Genomic DNA, 21,414 nt, shown 5'->3' with positions numbered 1-21,414 from the left:
GTATATTTGTTTTAATTATAACTTTTAAATTTGTATATTTTCTTAACAAAAAGAGGTATGTCATAACTTAGGGGTTGTTTGAGATATTCTAAGTGTACTTTTTGACTTTTTATGAAATATGGGTTGGGTTTGAAGTGATGTGGTAGAGAGATGATGTGACTTAAATAAGATGATGTGACTTAAATAGAATAGTGACTTTTTGACTTTTTAAGATTATGACAAACAAGGCCTTAATCTCATTTAATCAGGTTTAACTTTTTTTTAATACAAATTATCAGAATTACACTAAATATATATATATATATATATTTTTTAATTTTTTTAAACTAATAATTTAAAAAGTTATAAATATAAAAGTTAACTTACAAATTTTATGTATATTACAAGATAAAATCTATATCTATATCTATATCTATATCTATATTCTATATCTATCTATCTATATATAAACCTTGTGGGAGTTTCAATATCTCAATCCTAATTTTCTAAATTTTTTATTTAAAAAAAAAACTTCAGCATTTATTGATTTAGTCAAAATTTTCTGATCAACATTTATTAATTTTTTTCAATCTACATAACTTTTCACATGCTTACATTTATTGATTTGATCAAAATCTCATGATCAGTATTTATTAATTTTTTTTAATCCACATGCCTTTTGAGAGTTTTGGTCAAAATCTGTTCATACAAATAATTATAAATACAACCCGTGCATAGTTACTACAACACCCTTTTCAACTTCTCCCATACACTATGATTAGTGATAAGATTGTTAAATTATTTTTATAAAAAACCTAAAAAAAATAATTTATATATTAAAAAAATTCTAAAACAAATATAAATATCTATAATTATCTCGTGCATAACACATGTGATAGGCTAGTATTAAATTACTTCAAAATAATCATAATGATTTTTTTTTTAAATTTATAAAGTACAAATTAGTGTACACACTAGTATACCAACTAGTGTTATGTCATTATTACTGACTCCACCTATTATATAAATTATAAATACCCAAAACTTTTAAAATTATGTCATATTATCAGTTAATATACTAGTAAATACATTGATTGATATATATATATATATATATATATATATACATAGTATTGTTCTATGTTGGTAGATCTACTCATGTCATTAAATAAATTATTGAAATTAAGAGTTAAGGCCAACATAAATTGGAATTAATGTATTATATCATATTAACTCTTTTTCTTTTTTTTTTGCTTGAGAATAGGAGAAGTCTGATATTGTATTTGATTGAAAAAGAAAAAGAATTTATTGAAAACACAAAAAATGATACAAAAATATAATAAAGGTAACATGATAATTAAAATATGGGCATTTATTTATAAATACTTCTTTATCTATTTATATTTCACTTAATTTAAATTATTTTTTTATATTCTAATAAGTTCTATGGGTTAAATAATTATCAAAATATTTCTAATAATAATAGGGTGAAGCGTACATTAATGTTCACACATTGACAGTGTAAATGCTTCACGATGTAAACATTCACACTATCAATATAAACATTCGAGGAGTGATGGAGACCCCCTCCAATCACCACCCCCACCACCCCCCACGAACATGTGGCAGGTGATGATTGGAGGACAAGGGAAACAAAAAAATAAAAAAATAAAATCTAACCAATGAGAGAGAGATGGGGGGTCAAAGGGGGTGGGAAAAAAAAGGGGTCTTAGACATTTTTTATAAACATTCATATTGTTAAATTTATTTAATGTGAATATTTATATCATCAAGTTGCTAAGGATTCAAAATATATTTTTAAGGGTAAAATACAAGAATGTCTGATGAAATAATTGGTATACAAATACTTAATTTTCTAATAAATTTCCCAATAAAGATATAACTAATAAATCATATATATAGTATTAGGTTCCCTATTTATATAAAATTCTAATATAATATAGCTAATAACAAAGAATCCCACATTAATTAATTTAGCAATTTTCATCCCAATCCAACCATCTATCAAATTAAATCATTTATTTTATTTAAAAAAATAATGTTAAGATTTTTTTGGGGAAGTATTATGCTAAGAATTTTTTTTAATATTAAAAAGTTCTTCTATCCCTTATCCGTTCTTTGTATATTTATTTTTTTGTTTGAACGTTAATTTTATTAGCTAATCAATACATAAGTTATTAATATTTTTTATATGTTATAATTTAATATTATATAAAATTATCATATATAGTTATTGTAAGTTAGTTTTTTTATAGCATAATATTTAAGATTTTTATTTTAAATTATACATATGTCACAACATGTTTTATATTCAACTTTTAAAATAATTTTTTTATATAGTTTCATTATTTGAATATATTTAATTGAAAAATAAATTAAATAATTAGAATTACACTTTAGTTTTAAGTTATTAATTTTTTTAATTTAGTAATCGTTTCTACTATAAAAGCTGGTGTAACTTGATTATGTTACAATTAAACATCATATATATTTACATAAATTACAGATTTATAAAGTTATTGATTTATTTTATTTATTTATTTTACTCATTTTAAATGAAAATAATTACATGCAACTCACGTAAAAATTTTAGCAATTCCAATGATCCGTCAACCCAACCCCCCCCCCCCCCCGGGGCGAGAGGGGAGGGGAATGAATAAATTATGAGTAATGTCAATAATTTCTTATGAATTGTAGTTTAATTTTTTTAATTTTGCACGTTGTATATTTTCTTTCAAAAATATTAATAACAATTATTGAAAAATCATATTAACCCCAAATTGAAAACATGAGAGAAGTGAATAAATTATATCAATAATCTCAATAATTTCTTAGGAATCCTAGTTTAGTTTTTCTAATTTCGCACGTTTTATATTTTCTTCCAAAATGTTAATAACAATTGTTGAAAAACCATATTGATAATGTGGAATAATTTAAGAGATTTTTGGTATTTATGATGTAATTAATGAGTGGAGTTAATAATAATATCATAACTAATGTTGGTACATTAGTTAGTACACTAATTGGTGCACATAGCACCACGGCTATCTATATATTATAGGGCAAATTATACTATTAGTCCCTACAGTTTGGGATTCGTGTCACTTTGGTCCCTGTCTTTTCAATTGTGACATATTTGACCATAAATTTTGAATCTTGTTTCAAATAAGGACAATTGAAGATATCATTGCTTAATTTCAAGGGTAAAATCGTCAATTTGATAAAATATAAACTAATTTTACAAAAATAAATGTCAAAAAAATATTTTTTTAAAATTTTTAAAATTATTTCTACACTCCAAAGATAAAATTATGTAAAATTGATAAATCTTGTAGACATTTATTTATTTATTTTACCAAATTAATTTTTATTATATGTTTAGATGATGATTATGTAATGGATAGTTGTTAAACTTTTAATGTGTAATCGATAAATTTAATATATGAAATATTTTTAGTTTCGATTTTTTTTTTGATTTACTGAATTGGTTTAATAATGATATCAAAGTTGTCGTCATATTTGACTTTTAAAAAAATAGAAACTAATTTAATGAAAACAGAAATAACCACCAATTACATGATTATCATCCAAACACATAATAAAAATTAATTTGATAAAATAAATAAATAAATGTCTAAAAGATTTATTAATTTTATATAATTTTATCTTTAGTGGGTGGAAATAGTTTTTAAAAATTTCAAAATATTTTTTTGACATTTATTTTTGTCAAATTAGTTTTATTTTTATCAAATTGACGGTTTTGCCCTTAAAAAACGAAATAATATCTTCAATTGTCCTTATTTGGAACAAGATTCAAAATTCAGAATTAAATGTGTCACAATTGAAAAGTCAGGGACCAAAACGACACAAGTCCCAAATTATAGGGACCGTTAGCGCAATTCACCCTATCTATACTATATGTTAAGCAAAAGTGGGTTTTTAACCCCAAGCCTTGTGGGAGCTCCAATCTCCAAATCTAATTTTTCTGATTTTTTGATTTAAAAAAAAAAAACCTTAGCATTTATTAACTTCTCCCAACTCCCAAGTCCTACCCTCATAATAACACTTTAATGTATTAAAAACAAACATAAAAAAAATTCTTTGAAATTCAACACATGAATTTCTTGAAAAGTCCCAACACATATGATTATTATCCCTCATAATAACATGTTAATGCATTAAGAATAAGCATAAAAAAAAATTCTTGAAAAGTCCAACACATATGATTATTATCGAAATATTAAACTTTAATATAATATAATAAAAAAAAGACATTTAATTCCTCGAATAGTCCAACACATATGATTATTATCAAAATATTAAACTTTAATATAATATAAAAAAGGAAAAAAAGAAGGCAGTTAAAAAAAAAAAGACATTTAAAAATCGCAGTTCACATATATAGATAATTGTAAACACAATCCGTGCATAGCACGAGTGATATGGTAGTATTATATATTAAACAAAAGGGGGTTTTTAAATCCCAAGGCATGTGGGAGCTTCAATATCCCAATCTGAATTTTTTTAATTTTTTATTTAAAAAAAGAAAAAACTCGGCATTTATTAATTTGGTCAAATTCCCTGATCAGGATTTATTAACTTTTTTCAATCCACATGTCTTTCCACATACCTGCATTTATTGATTTGGTCAAAAAACTCCTGATCAGCATTTAAAATCACCTCATACAAATAATTATTGATACAATCCGTGTATAATTACTGCAGTACCCTTTTCAACTTCTCCCAGACACTATGGTTAGTGATAAGATTGTTAAATTATTTTTATAAAAAGTCTTAAAAAACATAATTTATATATTAAAAAAAATCTAAAACAAATACAAATATCTAAAATTATCTCGTGCATAGCACGGGTGATAGGCTAGTCTATACTATATATTAAGTAAAAGGGGTTTTTAACCCCAAGCCTTGTGAGAGCTCCAATCTCCCAATCTAAATTTCTTGATTTTTTTATTTAAAAAAAAAAATCTTAACATTTATTAATTTCTCCCAACTCCCAAGTCTTACCATCATAATAACACTTTAATGCATTAAGAACAAACATAAAAAAAAGGATAAGGGGTCACTGCTGTGTGTGAAGCACAGCAGTGACTGTGGTGCCTCCATTTGAGGTGTTTTATGGTCTTATTTTTATGATCCAAACCGTCCATTTTGTAGGGTTTGTTGAGTACTTCATGCCTACCAAAAATCATATTAATCGGATATCAACAACTATATGATCGATAACCAAAAATATAAATAATAAGTTTTATTGTGAGAAATAACATAAATAATATGCAATTCGATCATATAGTTGTTGATATCCGATTAATATGATTTTTGGTAGGCATGAAGTACTCAACAAACCCTACAACATGGACAGTTTGGATCATAAAAATAAGGCCATAAAACACCTCAAATGGAGGCACCACAGTCACTGCTGTGCTTCACGCACAGCAGTGACCCCTTATCCTAAAAAAAATTCTTTGAAATCCAACACATATGAATTCTTTGAAAAGTCCAAACAAATATGATTATTATCCCTCATAATAACACTTTAATGCATTAAGAACAAGTATAAAAAAAATTTCTTGAAAAGTCCAACACATATGATTATTATCAAAATATTAAAGTTTAATATAATATAATTAAAAAAAAGATATTTAATTCCTTGAAAAGTCCAACACATATGATTATTATCAAAATATTAAACTTTAATATAATATAAAAAAGAAAAAAAAAGACATTTAAAAAAAATATTTAAAAATTACAATTCACATATATAGATAATTGTAAACACAATCCGTGCATATCACGGGTGATATGCTAATCTATACTATATATTAAGTAAAAGGGAATTTTTAACTCCCAAGGCCTGTGGGAGCTTCAATATGCCAATCCTAATTTTCTAATTTTTTGTTTTTTTTTTATAAAAAAAAAATTAACCTTAGCATTTATTAACTTCTCTCAACCCACAAGACTTTTTGACTTCTCTCATAATTACTGTAGTACCTTTTCCAAAACAAATAATTTGTATATTAAAAAAAATTAAAACAAATATAAATATCTATATCTATCTCTAACACACAAGTTTTATTGGAGTTCCAATATCTAAACCTTAATTTCTTAATTTTTTTAATTTTTTTTGGAAAAAAAAAAAAAAAACTTAGCACTTATTAAATTCTTCAAAGTCTTTTTAACTTCTCCAATACACACACACTCTTTTTAACTTTTCACATACCTATTGCAAATCAGCATTTAAAATCCTCTCATACAAATAATTATAGATACAATTTGTGTATAGTTAATGCAGTATCGTTTTCAACTTCTCTCATATACTATAGTTAGTGATAAGATTGTTAAATTATTTTTATAAAAAATCTTTAAAAACATAATTTATATATTAAAAAAAATTTAAAACAAAAATAAATATCTAAAATTATTTCGTGCATAGCACGGGTGATAGGCTAGTATTATATAAGGAAAATGGAGTTTTTAACTCACAACCCTTGTGGGAGTTCCAATGTCTCAATCTTAATTTTCTAATTTTTTGATTTTAAAAAAAAAAAACTCAGCATTTATTGATTTGGTCAAAATCTCATAATCAGCATTTATTAACTTTTTTCAATCCACATGTCTTTTCATATGCCTGCATTTATTGATTTGGTTAAAATCTCTGATCAATATTTAAAATCCCCTCATACAAATAATTATAGATGCAGCCCGTGCATAGTTACTGCAATAGCCTTTTAAATTTTTCCTATACACTATGGTTAATGATAAGATTGTTAAATTATTTTTATAAAAAAATCTTAAAAAATATAGCGATCCCGGGTTTACCCTTGTTGTACAGTGATCCGGACATGTGTCCGTGGATGTTGGTTGTTGTTTATTATCTAGTTTGCATCCTCTTTACTTTGTATATTGAGTTATAAGATGTGTTGGGCAGGTTTGTTACAGGTTGGTTGTGTTTGGGAGCCTAGTGTTGCTGCCCAGATTTTTGGTCCTTCGCTCGAGCGAGGAGTTTGTCGCTCGAGCGAGAGTAGTGTTGCGTCTGGTTCTGGACCTGAGAGTTGCCTTTCTTGGCTCGAGCGAGCTTCCTTCGCTCGAGCGGTCTGGGTTTTTCTTCGCTCGATCGAGAACTTCTTGGCTCGAGCGAGAGTTTTCTGTGTCTGGTCGCTCGAGCGACCAAGTCTTCGCTCGAGCGAGCGTGTTTTATATCAGCGGACAGCAGCGTTTTAAACATCATTTTTTCACTTCCTTTCTTTGAGCAAAACCTAAGTCCGACACTCCCTCTCTCTAAACTTACATTCTCTCTAAGATTTGATCTCCCTAGAGTGTGAATCTAGCCTAGAGCCTTTGTTAAAAAGATAGAGGGCGTTGAGAGCTTCGATTTAATCTGAAAAAGTTTGGATTTGGAGCACGTTGATCTTCGAGTCTTCATCTCCTTTTTGGCTTAAACTTCGAGGTAGGGATATCCTACTCCTCTCTATGGATTTTGTCTTTAAATTTTGGTATTTTGAGATGTTGAGCTTGGTTTGGTAATTTGGTAAAAGTTTGGGGCTTTTGTGTAATTTTACAAAAGTTGGGGTTTTATTCATAATAAACCTAGATGCATGTTTGGCATGGAGAAATGGAATAAATGTTGAATCATTGATGAAAATGGGACCTAAGGGTTGAAATGGTAATTATGGATAAACAACCTAATTACATTGTTTAATTAATTGGGATAATTAATGGTGAGAAATGAGGAAATGAAATGTTGATTGAATATCCATTTGTGCATTTATTTTCTGTTTAGAAATAACTGCTTTGGGCTATCGGTGGAGGATAGTCGTGATTGTTGTAGACAATGCATGATGATTAGGCAAACTGAAACTAATCAATGAAATGTGTCATGGAACTTGACGGTTGATAGAATACATTAACTGTATGTATTGGGTGATTGTATATAGAACCAATGTGTTTATATACGTTATGTGTAGAGGAGGAGATAGGGGATGTACTCCGCGGTTTAGGGGAAGATAGGGGATGTACCTCTAAACCGGATAGTGTTGGGAGAAGATAGGGGATGAACTCCGTAGACACAGCTCATATGCTTGTCTAGAGAAATGAAGATAGAGCTTATATGCTTATCTGTGAATGTGAGATATTGTTGTTATACATATCTGTTGAGAATGTGGATATAGCTTATATGCTTATCTGAATGTGGGATATAGTTTTTATACTTATCTGTGAAAATGATGATAGAGCTAGCATGCTTATCTGTTGAAAAAGGGAAAATGAAAGGAAACTTGGACTCATAAGTCGTATGACATAAATATGTGATTTATGTGATTGTATCAGAGTTGGCCATCTATCAATTGCTAATATTTTAGTCATTGTTCATGGTTGGTTTAGTGTATTTCTACTGGGCTGTGGCTCACCCTATATGGGAATATCATTTTCAGGTGCAGGAAGCATGCCACCTCCAAGGACATAGCTTGGGAGGCTAGAGGCGGACATGTTTTGTCGTTTTACTTTTGATGTATTACATGTAACTTCAAGCCAAGGGCTTAATGTGTAAACGAGTTAGTACTCTTTTGTTGTAACCAAGTGTTAACTTGGAAAGCTGTAAGCCCGTAGGGCATTTTGTTTATGATGTTAACATGTAATACTTATGTAATGGAACTCCAATGAATAAAAGAATGTGGTTAGTTTATATGTAAATGCATGTCTTATCTGATGGGTTTATTGTTGTTATTTTGAGGGCGTTACAAAAAACATAATTTATATATTAAAAAAAATTTAAAACAAATATAAATATCTATAATTATCCCGTGCATAGCATGAGTGATGAGCTAGTCTATACTATATATAAAAAGGGGTTTCTAACTCCCAAGGCCTGTGGGAGCTCCAATATGCCAATCCTAATTTTCTAATTTTTTGTTTTTTAAAAAAAAATTAATCTCAGCATTTATTAACTTCTCTCAACCCACAAGATTTTTTAACTTCTCTCATAATTACTGCAGTATCTTTTCCAAAACAAATAATTTGTATATTAAAAAAAATTAAAAACAAATGTAAATATCTATATCTATATCTATCTATTTATTTATATCTATTTATAATCCACAAGTTTTGTGGAGGTTCCAATATCTCAATCTAAATTTCTTGATTTTTTTATTTAAAAAAAAATAAACCTTAGCATTTATTAATTTCTCACAACCCCCAAGCCTTACCCTTATAATAACACTTTAATGCATTAAGAATAAGTATAAAAAAATTCATTGAAAAGTCCAACATATATGAATTCCTTAAAAAGTCCCAGCACATATGATTATTATCTCTCATAGTAAGACTTTAATGCATTAAGAACAAGTATAAAAAAAATTCTTTAAAAAGTACAACACATATGATTATTATCAAAATATTAAACTTTAATATAATATAAAAAATAAGACATTTAATTCATTGAAAAGTCCAACACATGATTATTATCAAAATATTAAACTTTAATATAATATAAAAAAGAAAAAATATATATTTAAAAATCACAATTCAGCTATATATCCCATGATCAGCATTTATTACATTTTTTCAATCCACGTGTCTTTCCACATGCTTGCATTTATTGATTTGGTCAAAATTCTCTAATCAGCATTTAAAATCCCCTCATACAGATAATTATAGATACAACCCGTGTATAGTTACTGTAGTACCCTTTTCGACTTCTCACATACACTATGGTTAGTGATAAGATTGTTAAATTATTTTTATAAAAAATCTTAAAAAACATAATTTATATATTAAAAAATTTTTAACCCCCAAGGCCTGTGGGATCTTCAATATCCCAATCTGAATTTTCTAAATTTTTTATTAAAAAAAAAAAACTCAACATTTATTGATTTTGTCAAAATCCCTTAATTAGCATTTATTAACTTTTCTCAATCCAAATGTCTTTCCACGTGCCTGCATTTATTGATACAATTCCCCGATCAGCATTTAAAATCCCATCATACAAATAATTATAGATACAATCCGTATATAATTACTACAGTACCCTTTTCAATTTTTCCATACACTATGGTTAGTGATAAGAATGTCAAATTATTTTTATAAAAAATCTTAAAAAATATAATTTATATATTAAAAAAATCTAAAACAAATATAAATATCTATAATTATCCCGTGCATAGCACGGGTGATAGGCTAGTATTATATAACAAAAATGGGGCTTTTAACCCACAAGTTTTGTGAGAGTTCTAATATCTCAATCTTAATTTTCTAATTCTTTGATTTAAAAAAAATAAATAAATAACCTCAGCATTTATTGACTTCTCCCAACCCACAAACCTTTTTGACTTTTTTTATAGTTACTGCAGTATCATTTTCAACTTCACCCATACATTATGATTAGTGATGAGCTTGTTAAATTATTTTTATAAAAAATCTAAAAAAATTAATTTGTATATTAAAAAAATATTTAAAACAAATATAAATATCTATATCTATATATTATATAAGGAAAAAGAGGATTTCTAATAAGAAGCCTCCTAAGAGCTTCAAACTCTCATTATAAAATTATTGATTTTTCAATTTATAAAATAGATTAAAAAAGCTATTGGCTGATTTATTTATTTAATTATTTTTGAAATAATAATAGGAAGATAACAAAAATATTTCATAATCTCTCTCACTAATTTAAAAAAAAAAAATTAAAACTTACATTCCTTTTTTCTCCTCCAAAAAAAAAAAAAAAAACAGATAATATTTTTCATAAAAGTTGTGGGTATATCTTATATATTATATTATAACATAACAAAAAAAAAATTAAAAATCAGATATACAAACAGATAAAATTAATAAATTAGATTTTTATTTATTTAGTTAAAATATTTCTTTTGCCTCTCAATATCCAATTTTAAATTTTAAAAATCTATAAAGTCTATCTAAACAAATCTGATTTGAAAATATCTCTCACTATGATACTTTAAATCAATAAAACTCACATATCTATCACATATTTAACACGCATCATAACTTACCTAAATAATAATAATTAAAAAAAATAGAAACCATAGATAAACTAAATTTAAAAAAAAAAAAAAAAACCCACAACTCCATCTAAAATAAATTGAAAAAGAAAAAAACAAATAGAAACTACACAAAAATAAAGAATATAAGAATTTAGATATGAATCTCAAAAAGAAATAACAATATATCTAAATTTGAATTATGATTTAATAATATAATTATCTATTTTTTTATGTATATTTATCAAAATTTTAAATCTATATATTTTCTATCTATCTATCTATCTATACTATATATTAAGCAAAAATGAGTTTTTAACCCAAGTCTTGTGAGAGTTCCAATCTCCCAATCTAAATTTCTTGATTTAAAAAAAAAAAAATCTTAGCATTTATTAACTTCTCCCAACCCCTAAATCTTACCCTCATAATAACACTTTAATGTATTAAGAACAAGTATAAAAAAAATTCTTTGAAATCCAACACATATGAATTCCTTGAAAAGTTACAACAAATATGATTATTATCCCTCATAATAACAGTTTAATGCATCAAGAACAAGGATAAAAAAAAAATTCTTAAAAAGTTCAATACATATGATTATTATCAAAATATTAAATTTTAATATAATATAAAAAAAGAGAAAAAGAAGATATTCAAAAATCACAATTCACATATATAGATAACTGTAAACACAATCCGTGCATAGCACGGGTGATATGCTAGTATCTATATCTATACTATATATTAAGTAAAACGGAGTTTTTAACCCCTAAGGCCTGTGGGAGTTTCAATATGCCAATCCTAATCTTCTAATTTTTGTTTTAAAAAAAAAATTAACTTTAGCATTTATTAACTTCTCTCAACCCACAAGACTTTTTGACTTCTCTCATAATTACTGTAGTACCTTTTTCCAAAACAAATAATTTGTATATTACAAAAATTAAAACAAATATAAATATATATATATATATATATATCTATATCTATCTATTTATTTATATCTATCTCTAACCTACAAGTTTTGTGGGAGTTCCAATATCTGAACCTTAATTTCTTAATTTTTTTTGATTTTTTTTGAAAAAAAAAAACTTAGCACTTATTAAATTCTTCCAAGTCTTTTTAATTTCTCCAATACACACTCTTTTTAACTTTTCACATACCTATTGCAAATCAGCATTTAAAATCCCCTCATACAAATAATTATAGATATAATCTGTGTATAGTTAATGTAGTACCCTTTTCAACTTCTCTCATACACTATGGTTAGTGATAAGATTGTTAAATTATTTTTATAAAAAATTTTAAAAAACATAATTTATATATTAAAAAAATTAAAACAAATATAAATATCTATAATTATCCCGTGCATAATAAATATCTTTTTTTTTTCGTGGACAATATTGACAAAGTAATATGTTACTGTAAACCAGAGTAACATGTTACTGTCAGAGGTCATAATTTTTTTTTAAAGGAATTTCATAGTCAAATGAATCTTATTTGATAGATCTCAATGAGAGAATTCTAAAAACCTATACTATATATTAAAGAAAAGGGGGTTTTTAACTCCAAGGCCTGTGGGAGCTTCAATATCTCAATCTGAATTTTCTAAATTTTTTATTAAAAAAAAAAACTCAGCATTTATTGATTTGGTTAAAATTCCCTGATCAACATTTATTAACTTTTTTCAATCCACATGTTTTTCTACATGCTTGCATTTATTGATTTGATCAAAATCCCCTAATCAACATTTAAAATCTCCTCACACAAATAATTATAGATACAATCTGTGTATAGTTACTGCAGTAGCCTTTTCAACTTCTCTCATACACAATGGTTAGTGATAAGATTGTTAAATTATTTTAATGAAAAATCTTAAAAAACATAATTTATGTATTAAAAAAATCTAAAACAAATATAAATATCTATAATTATCCTGTGCATAGCACAGGTGATAGGCTAGTCTATACTATATATTAAGCAAAAGGGGGGTTTTTAACCCCAAATCTTGTGGAAGCTCTAATCTCTCAATCTAAATTTCCTGATTTTTTGATTTAAAAAAAAAATCTTAACATTTATTAACTTCTCTCAACTCCCAAGTCTTACCCTCATAATAACACTTTAATGCATTAAGAACAACATTAAAAAAAATTCTTTAAAATTCAACACATATGAATTCCTTGAAAAGTCCCAACACATATGATTATTATCTCTCGTAATAACACTTTAATGCATTAAGAACAAACATAAAAAAAATTTCTTTAAAAGTTCAACACATATGATTATTACCAAAATATTAAACTTTAATATAATATAATAATAAAAAAGACATTTAATTTCTTGAAAAGTCCAACATATATGATTATTATCAAAATATTAAACTTTAATATAATATAAAAAACGAAAAAAAAGGAGACATTTAAAAAAAAATTAAAAATCACAATTTACATGTATAGATAATTATAAACACAATATGATCATTATCAAAATATTAAACTTTAATATAATATAATAAAAAAAAGACATTTAATTCCTTGAAAAGTCCAACACATATGATTATTATCAAAATATTAAACTTTAATATAATATAAAAAAAGAAAAAAAAGAAGATATTTAAAAATAAAAAAAATATTTAAAAATCACAATTCACATATATAGATAATTGTAAACACAATTCGTGCATAGCACGGGTGATATGCTAGTTATATATTAAGCAAAAGGGAATTTTTAACCGCAAAAGGGGGTTTTTAACCCCAAGCCTTATGGGAGGTCTAATCTCCCAATCTAAATTTTCTGATTTTTTGATTTAAAAAAAAAATCTTAGCATTTATTAACTTCTTCCAACTCCTAAGTCTTACCCTCATAATAACACTTTAATTCATTAAGAACAGGTATAAAAAAAAAAAATCTTTGAAATCCAACACATATGAATTCCTTGAAAAGTTCCAACAGATATGATTATTATCCCTCATAATAACACTTTAATGCGTTAATAACAAACATAAAAAAAAATTTCTTGAAAAGTCCAACACATATGATTGTCATCAAAATATTAAAATTTAATATAATATAATAATAAAAAAAGACATTTAATTCCTTGAAAAATCTAACACATATAATTATTATCAAAATATTAAACTTTAATATAATATAAAAAAGAAAAAAAAGAAGACATTTAAAAATCACAATTCACAAATATAGATAATAATAAACACAATCTGTGCATAGCACGGGTGATATGCTAGTCTATACTATATATTAAGCAAAATGAGGTTTTTAACCTCAAGCTTTGTGGGATCTCCAATCCCCCAATCTAAATTTCTTGATTTAAAAAAAAAAAATCTTAGCATTTATTAACTTTTCCCAACTCCCAAGTCTTACCCTCATAATAAAACTTTAGTGCATTAAGAATAAGTATAAAAAAAATTCTTTGAAATGCAACACATATGAATTCCTTGAAAAGTCTCAACACATATGATTATTATCCCTTATAATAGCACTTTAATGCATTAAGAACAAGCATAAAAAAAATTTCTTGAAAAGTCCAACACATATGATTATTATCAAAATATTAAACTTTAATATAATATAATAATAAAAAAAGACACTTAATTCCTTGAAATGTCCAACACATATGATTATTATCAAAATATTAAACTTTAATATAATATAAAAAAAGAAAAAAAAGAAGACATTTAAAAAAAAGAAAAAATATTTAAAAATTACAATTCACATATATAGATAATTATAAACATAATCCGTGCATAGCACGGGTGATATGCTAGTATCTATACTATATATTAAGCAAAAGGGGGTTTTTAACTCCAAGGCTTGTGGAAGCTCCAATCTCCCAATCTAAATTTCATGAGTTTTTGATTTTTTTTTTAAAAAAAAATCTTAACATTTATTAACATCTCCCAACTCCCATGTCTTACCCTCATAATAACACTTTAATGCATTAAGAACAAACATAAAAAAAATTCTTTGAAATCCAACACAGGAATTCCTTGAAAAGTCCCAACACATATGATTATTATCCATCATAACAACACTTTAATGCATTAAGAACAAACATAAAAAAAATTTCTTGAAAAGTGCAACACATATGATTATTATCAAAATATTAAAGTTTAATATAATATAATAAAAAAATAGACATTTAATTCCTTGAAAATTCCAACACATATGATTATTATCAAAATATTAAACTTTAATATAATATAAAAAAGGAAAAAAAAAAGACATTTAAAAAAAACATTTAAAAATCACAATTCACATATATAGATAATTGTAAGCAAAAGGGGGTTTTAAACCCCTAGGCTTGTGGAAGTTCCAATCTCCCAATTTAAATTTCATGATTTTTTTTATTTTTTTTTAAAAAAATCTTAACATTTATTATCATCTCCCAACTCTCATGTCTTACCATCATAATAACACTTTAATGCATTAAGAACAAACATAAAAAAAAATTCTTTGAAATCCAACACATGAATTCCTTGAAAAGTCCCAACATATATGACTATTATCCCTCATAATAACACTTTAATGCATTAAGAACAAATATAAAAAAAAAATTCTTGAAAAGTACAACACATATGATTGTTATCAAAATATTAAAATTTAATATAATATAATAAAAAAAAGACATTTAATTCCTTGAAAATTCCAACACATGATTATTATCAAAATATTAAACTTTAATATAATATAAAAAAGAAAAAAAAAGAAGACATTTTAAAAAAAAAATTAAAAATCACAATTCACATATATAGATAATTGTAAACACAAAAAATAGGAGGGCATTCATGTCTACACGTTTTTTTTATAAGATCTCCTCCATTATAATAAGATAGCACTTTGTTTCTCTCATCTTATAATCTATATATATATATATATATATATATTATATATTAAATATTATTATCTATACTATATATTAAGCAAAAGGAGGTTTTTAACCCCAAGTCTTGTGGGAGCTCCAATCTTCCAATCTAAATTTCCTGATTTTTTGATTTAAAAAAAAAAATCTTAGCATTTATTAACTTCTCCCAACTCCCAAGTCTTACCCTCATAATAATACTTTAATGCATTAAGAACAAGCATAAAATAAATTCTTTGAAATCCAACAGATGAGTTCCTTGAAGAGTCCCAACACATATGATTACTATCCCTTATAATAACACTTTAACGCATTAAGAACAAGCATAAAATAAATTCTTTGAAATCCAACACATATGAATTTCTTGAAAAGTCCCAACACATATGATTATTGTCCTTCATAATAACACTTTAATGCATTAAGAACAAGAATAAAAAAAATTTCTTGAAAAGTCCAACACATATGATTATTATCAAAATATTAAATTTTAATATAATATAATAAAAAAAAAGACATTTAATTCTTTGAAAAGTCCAACACATATGATTATTATCAAAATATTAAACTTTAATATTGAGAGGGTAATTTTGGTGAAAATTGGGCCGAGCTATGAGATGGACTTTATGGCCCAAAGTACGAAGGACTGGGTGAAAAGGGCCGAAAAGTTACTCCGGTCCAGAAGAAATGTTAAGTTACTTCGGTCCGGCAACTTGGAGTTAGGCCGGTCTCAGAGTTAGTCCGGTCATGACGTGTTCTGGATAGATCGGTCAGAACCTTGCTACTCGGTAGCTCGGTCCAAACACACCATGGTTCGTGCATGAGAGAACCGAGATAAGGTGTAGCGAGATGAAGAACCGAACTAATGATAGTACGGCTTATTCTGTGGCTCAGCATAGCCGTGGGTACTTCGGTCATATGGGAGTTCGGCCGTGTTAATAACCATCTCACTTGGTTTAAGCAGTGAGGGGGGTGTTGAAGGATAAGCATTATCTTTCAGGAGTATAAATCCTAAGAGGACTCTGCATGGAGGAATGTAAGTCCTACTAGGATTGTGCCACACAAAACCTATAAAAGCTCACAAACATAACCTTTGGAGAGGTAACACACAACTTTGCTTTCTGAATACACAGAGCTTTGTCTATTTGTCAAGTTTGCTGACTTAGGCATCGGAGAGGTTTTCAGCACACACCCGTCGGCTAGTTCACGTTTGTGTTTTCAGGTGATAAAGCGACGTCGTACGGAGGAGCGCAGACTTGGTCAACAGGATTATACGAGAAGGTTTATTTCTTTCCCGTACAATTGGCGCCGTCTGTGGGAAAAACAAACAGAACGAAACCTCTTGATTAAGCTTCTCCTCTTCAGAAACAATGGCATACATTGAGGAACTGCCGCAGTCCGCCGTCGACGGGCTAACTCCAGATGGGGGCGCAAGGCGTGAAGGATTACCCTCTGTCCCTCCCATGGCGGACTTGGAGCCCCAACGACATAACACCAGGAGGGATACTAGGGGGAGGCGAACTAACAGCCCTCGTCACTCTCGTTCGCAAAGTCCTGATAGGCAAAGGCGGAGGATTGATCCTCAAGCGCTGGAAGACCGCGTGAAGGAGCAAGATGAATTGATAAGAAAGATGGCGGCGGACATGGAAGCCTTGAAGCGCCAGATGAAGAAAAAAGAAGTGGCGACAGGAGAGGGGTGCAAAAACAAGACGCCCTCTCGCCACTTAGAAAATCGTAGTAGGAATACCACACCCTCGCAAGAGGAGAGCAGAAGCCTCAGGACAGGCGACACTCAATCCTGGTCTTCCAGAACTCGTCACTCCAGGTCTGAGAGGACGAGATCTGAAAGATCATACACTGAAGGAAGCACGTATTGGCCCTCGCATTCACACCAGACCAGATCTAGACAGACGGAGTTATCCAGATCATCCGACTTACGAACCGTGCTCGAAGAAAAGGCACGATGCAAGGAGGATGCCAGGGCAATGGATCCACACAGAGTTTCTGCCTTACAGCGGTTGGCTCCTCGGACGCATGGAAGCGTCGAGGTTGGAATGCCAATACCGCGCCCAGCCTACGAACCAACGGACAAAGTCTTAGCAAGACTGCAGACTTCACCGTTTGTTCCGGCGATTGAAAACGCGCCCCTACCAACAGGCTTCCTTCAGCCCAAATTCACTACGTATGAAGGGAAGACGGATCCCTACTCACACTTGAGCCACTTTCGCCAGGTCATAGCTGTATACAGGCGAAACGAGGCCCTAATGTGTATACTCTTCCCATCAAGCCTTGGCGACCTTGGCTTGACTTGGTTCGAGAAACTTCCAGAGGGCAGCATAGCCTCCTGGGCACAATTGGCAGAAGCATTCGTAACAAGGTTCCGAACAAACACCAAAACACCGGTGGAGATCGACTAGCTACTCTCCATCGACATGGGCGATAAAGAGACCCTTAGATCCTACAATAGTCGCTACTGGGAGACATTCAATCAGATTGGGGACTGCCCCACCAATCTCGCCATTGCACAGTATAAAAGAGGCCTTCCAGTCAGGAACAGACTAAGGGACTTGATCACCATGACGCCACCCCTCACCATGGAAGCCCTGATGGAAAGAGTGCATCAGCACATCAGGGTAGAAGAGGATGGCGCACGTGCCAAAGCAAAATCTAGTGCGACCGCAGTACCAGAAAAGAAAACCTCAGCAAAGGTCAATGCAGTAGATCGTCAGAATAGAAACGGACGTGGCAGGCGAGATAACGGAGAAGACCCAGATAAAAGATGGTTGAGAATCTGCACTGCCATAACAACGGTGTTCAAAAAACCGATATATCAGATTCTAAGCGAAATAAGAGATGAGCCTTTCGTCAAGTGGCCAGCCAAGCTAGGAGAAGCTCAGAAGGACTATGATGAAAGATCGTGGTGCACCTTCCATAAAGAAAAGGGGCACCGCACTGAGAATTGCACACCATTGAGACAGCACCTGGAGGAGTTGGTGGCAGCGGGTCACTTGGATAAATACATTGAAGGAGGGACGCAGCCAGCCCCCCAGGACCATAATAACCACCCCAACGGGATGCCAATCGACGCCCCGCCTCAAGGCGTTATCAATGTGATACATGGAATTTTTGAACCTGAGCGTGTATGCGAGCTCAGGGGATCAATCAAAAAGGCTGAGCACTTTAGAGAAGTACTAAGTGCCCAACCTGCCATCAAGAAGGGAAAAACAGAGGCAACAAATGTCATGTCTTTTTCGGATAAAGACTTAGATCGAATATACTGTCCTCACAATGATGCCCTAGTCGTCACTCTCCGAGTCAAGGATTTTGACGTTAAACGGATCCTGATTGACCAGGGTAGTTCATGTGAAATCATGTACTACGAAACATTTAAACAACTGAAGCTACAAGACAAAGACTTGGCACCTGCCGTATCCCCCCTAATTGGATTCAACTCCATGCCAGAATGGCCCGTCGGTAAGATAATTCTTCCAGTCAGAGCTGGAAGCGTGACGAAACAAGTGGAGTTCTGGGTATTGAAGGTCCCCTCCACTTACAACATCATCTTGGGCAGAACATGGCTGCATGCCATGCGATCGGTGGCGTCATCTTACCACCAAGTAATGCGGTTCCCCAACGACACCGGAATAATTGAAGAAGTCTATGGAGATTAGATCATGTCAAAACAATGCTTCGCCACGGTAAATGGCAGCCGCGCTGCCAAAGGATACGTTCATTCGATGGAAGAACCAGAAAGTAATGAGCTATTCGCAGACGTCGGCAAAACGGCGGATCAGAAAGCAGTGGAGGACTTGGTAGAGATAAAAATAGATGAAAAGAACCCGGATAAGTTCTTTTTGCTCGGTTCGTCGTTGTCTAGCACTGAGAGATTAGAGGTCTTGGAATTCTTGACCTCTAACATCGAAGTGTTCGCCTGGACACCCTACGACATGCCAGACATTGATCCAAACTTCATTTGTCACCAACTCAATGTCCACCCATCCGCTAGACCAGTCATTCAGCACACTCGCAGATCGGCACTTCACCATGCCGAAATAGTGGCAGAAGAAGTAGGTAACCTGCTGGAGACAGGAGCAATTAGAGAGGTGCATTACCCAAAATGGATCTCCAACACGGTCGTAATGCCAAAGAAGAATGGCAAATGGCGTATCTGCGTCGACTACAAAACAATCAACAAGGCGTGCCCAAAAGATAGCTTCCCTCTACCACGAATAGATCAACTGGTAGACCTGACGGCAGGGCACAACCGACTTAGCTTTCTGGACGCATACAGAGGCTACCACAAAATCGCCATGCATGAACCAGACCAGGAGGTCACATCTTTTATAACTCCAAGAGGACTATACTATTACAAGGTCATGACCTTTGGCCTGAAAAACGCAGGGGTAACATTCCAACGAATGGTCACCAAGATGTTTGAACCATTGTTAGGCAGAACAATGGAGGCTTACATCGACGACATGGTGGTCAAGAGCAAGGATGAGAATGACCATCTTAAGGACCTAGGCGAAATGTTTGAGATCCTAAAGAAACACAAGTTGCGCCTCAATGCATCCAAGTGTGCATTCGGAGTAGGCTCTGGCAAATTCTTGGGCTTCCTTGTGACCAACCGGGGTATAGAAGCAGACCCCTCCCAAATCAAAGCAATCCAAGATTTGGAGAGACCAAACTCAGTGAAAGAAGTGCAGCATCTCACCGGCATGGCAGCTGCGCTCAACCAGTTTATAAGCAGGTCGTCAGATAGACTACGACCATTTTTTCATGCCTTAAAGGCCAAATTTAAGTGGGATGAAGAATGCAACCAAGCTCTGGAAAGCTTGAAGGAATATATGTCTTCCCCACCACTGCTTGTTACCCCAGTACCTGGTGAAGAACTCTTCTTGTACCTGGTAGTCTCTCAGCACGCAGTTAGCGCAGTGTTGGTTCGTGCAGAAGGAATCCAACACCTGCCCATCTATTATGTCAGCAAGACATTGCTGAGAGCCGAAACAAGGTATTTGCCACTGGAAAAACTGGCATTAGCCTTAATGATGGCCTCCAGGAAATTGGCACACTACTTTCATGCCCACACCATAGTTGTCCTCACAGCTTTTCCACTAAAAGCTTTGTTTGAGAGGGCGGACTTTTCTGGGCGAATCTTGAAGTGGGCAGTAGAGTTGGGACAATTCGACATCAAATTCTAACCTAGAACCGCAGTAAAAGCCCAATCTTTGGCAGACTTCATCGCAGAGTTTACTCCAGGAAGTCATCATATCTGCCCAGTCGACCTAACTGACACAACTGAACTAGGGATAGAAGTTGACGCCGGAATAGCGCAACCCCTAGCAGAAAGCACTCGGTCAGACTCCAAGGCAGACCAAACTAAAGACAGCAAGGAAGAAACAGACCAAGACTCACCAAAAGAACAATCAGAAGGCGAGGGGGCAGACAACAAGCATGGACCTTGAAGAAAACACCATTCTTGACCCCACGACATCGTCTGACCCCTCCACTTGCTGGAAGTTGTTCGTT

General features: G+C 30.8%; 1 protein-coding gene across 3 annotated transcripts in view; it reads left to right on the top strand.

Annotated features, from left to right (window-relative positions):
- Positions 1–21,414, top strand: part of LOC114311272 (inositol phosphorylceramide glucuronosyltransferase 1) — an 81,019-nt gene that overhangs the window by 37,108 nt on the left and 22,497 nt on the right. For 2 of the 3 annotated variants that reach the window (XR_003646424.2, XM_082911659.1), the window contains one exon: positions 8,448–8,706. The exons of the other annotated variant lie outside the window; for it this stretch is intronic. The gene's annotated coding sequence lies outside the window, so the exon portion shown is untranslated. Of the gene's footprint in view, positions 1–8,447; positions 8,707–21,414 lie in introns of those variants that run through there. 3 annotated transcript variants of the gene reach the window in all.

The sequence above is a fragment of the Camellia sinensis genome, unplaced genomic scaffold (genome assembly GCF_055761805.1).
Source record: "Camellia sinensis isolate YWXY unplaced genomic scaffold, ASM5576180v1 Unanchor12, whole genome shotgun sequence".
NCBI classification, from domain to species: Eukaryota; Viridiplantae; Streptophyta; class Magnoliopsida; order Ericales; family Theaceae; genus Camellia; species Camellia sinensis.
Note: the sequence above shows the minus strand (reverse complement) of the source record. Positions and strands in the feature narration are given on the sequence as shown.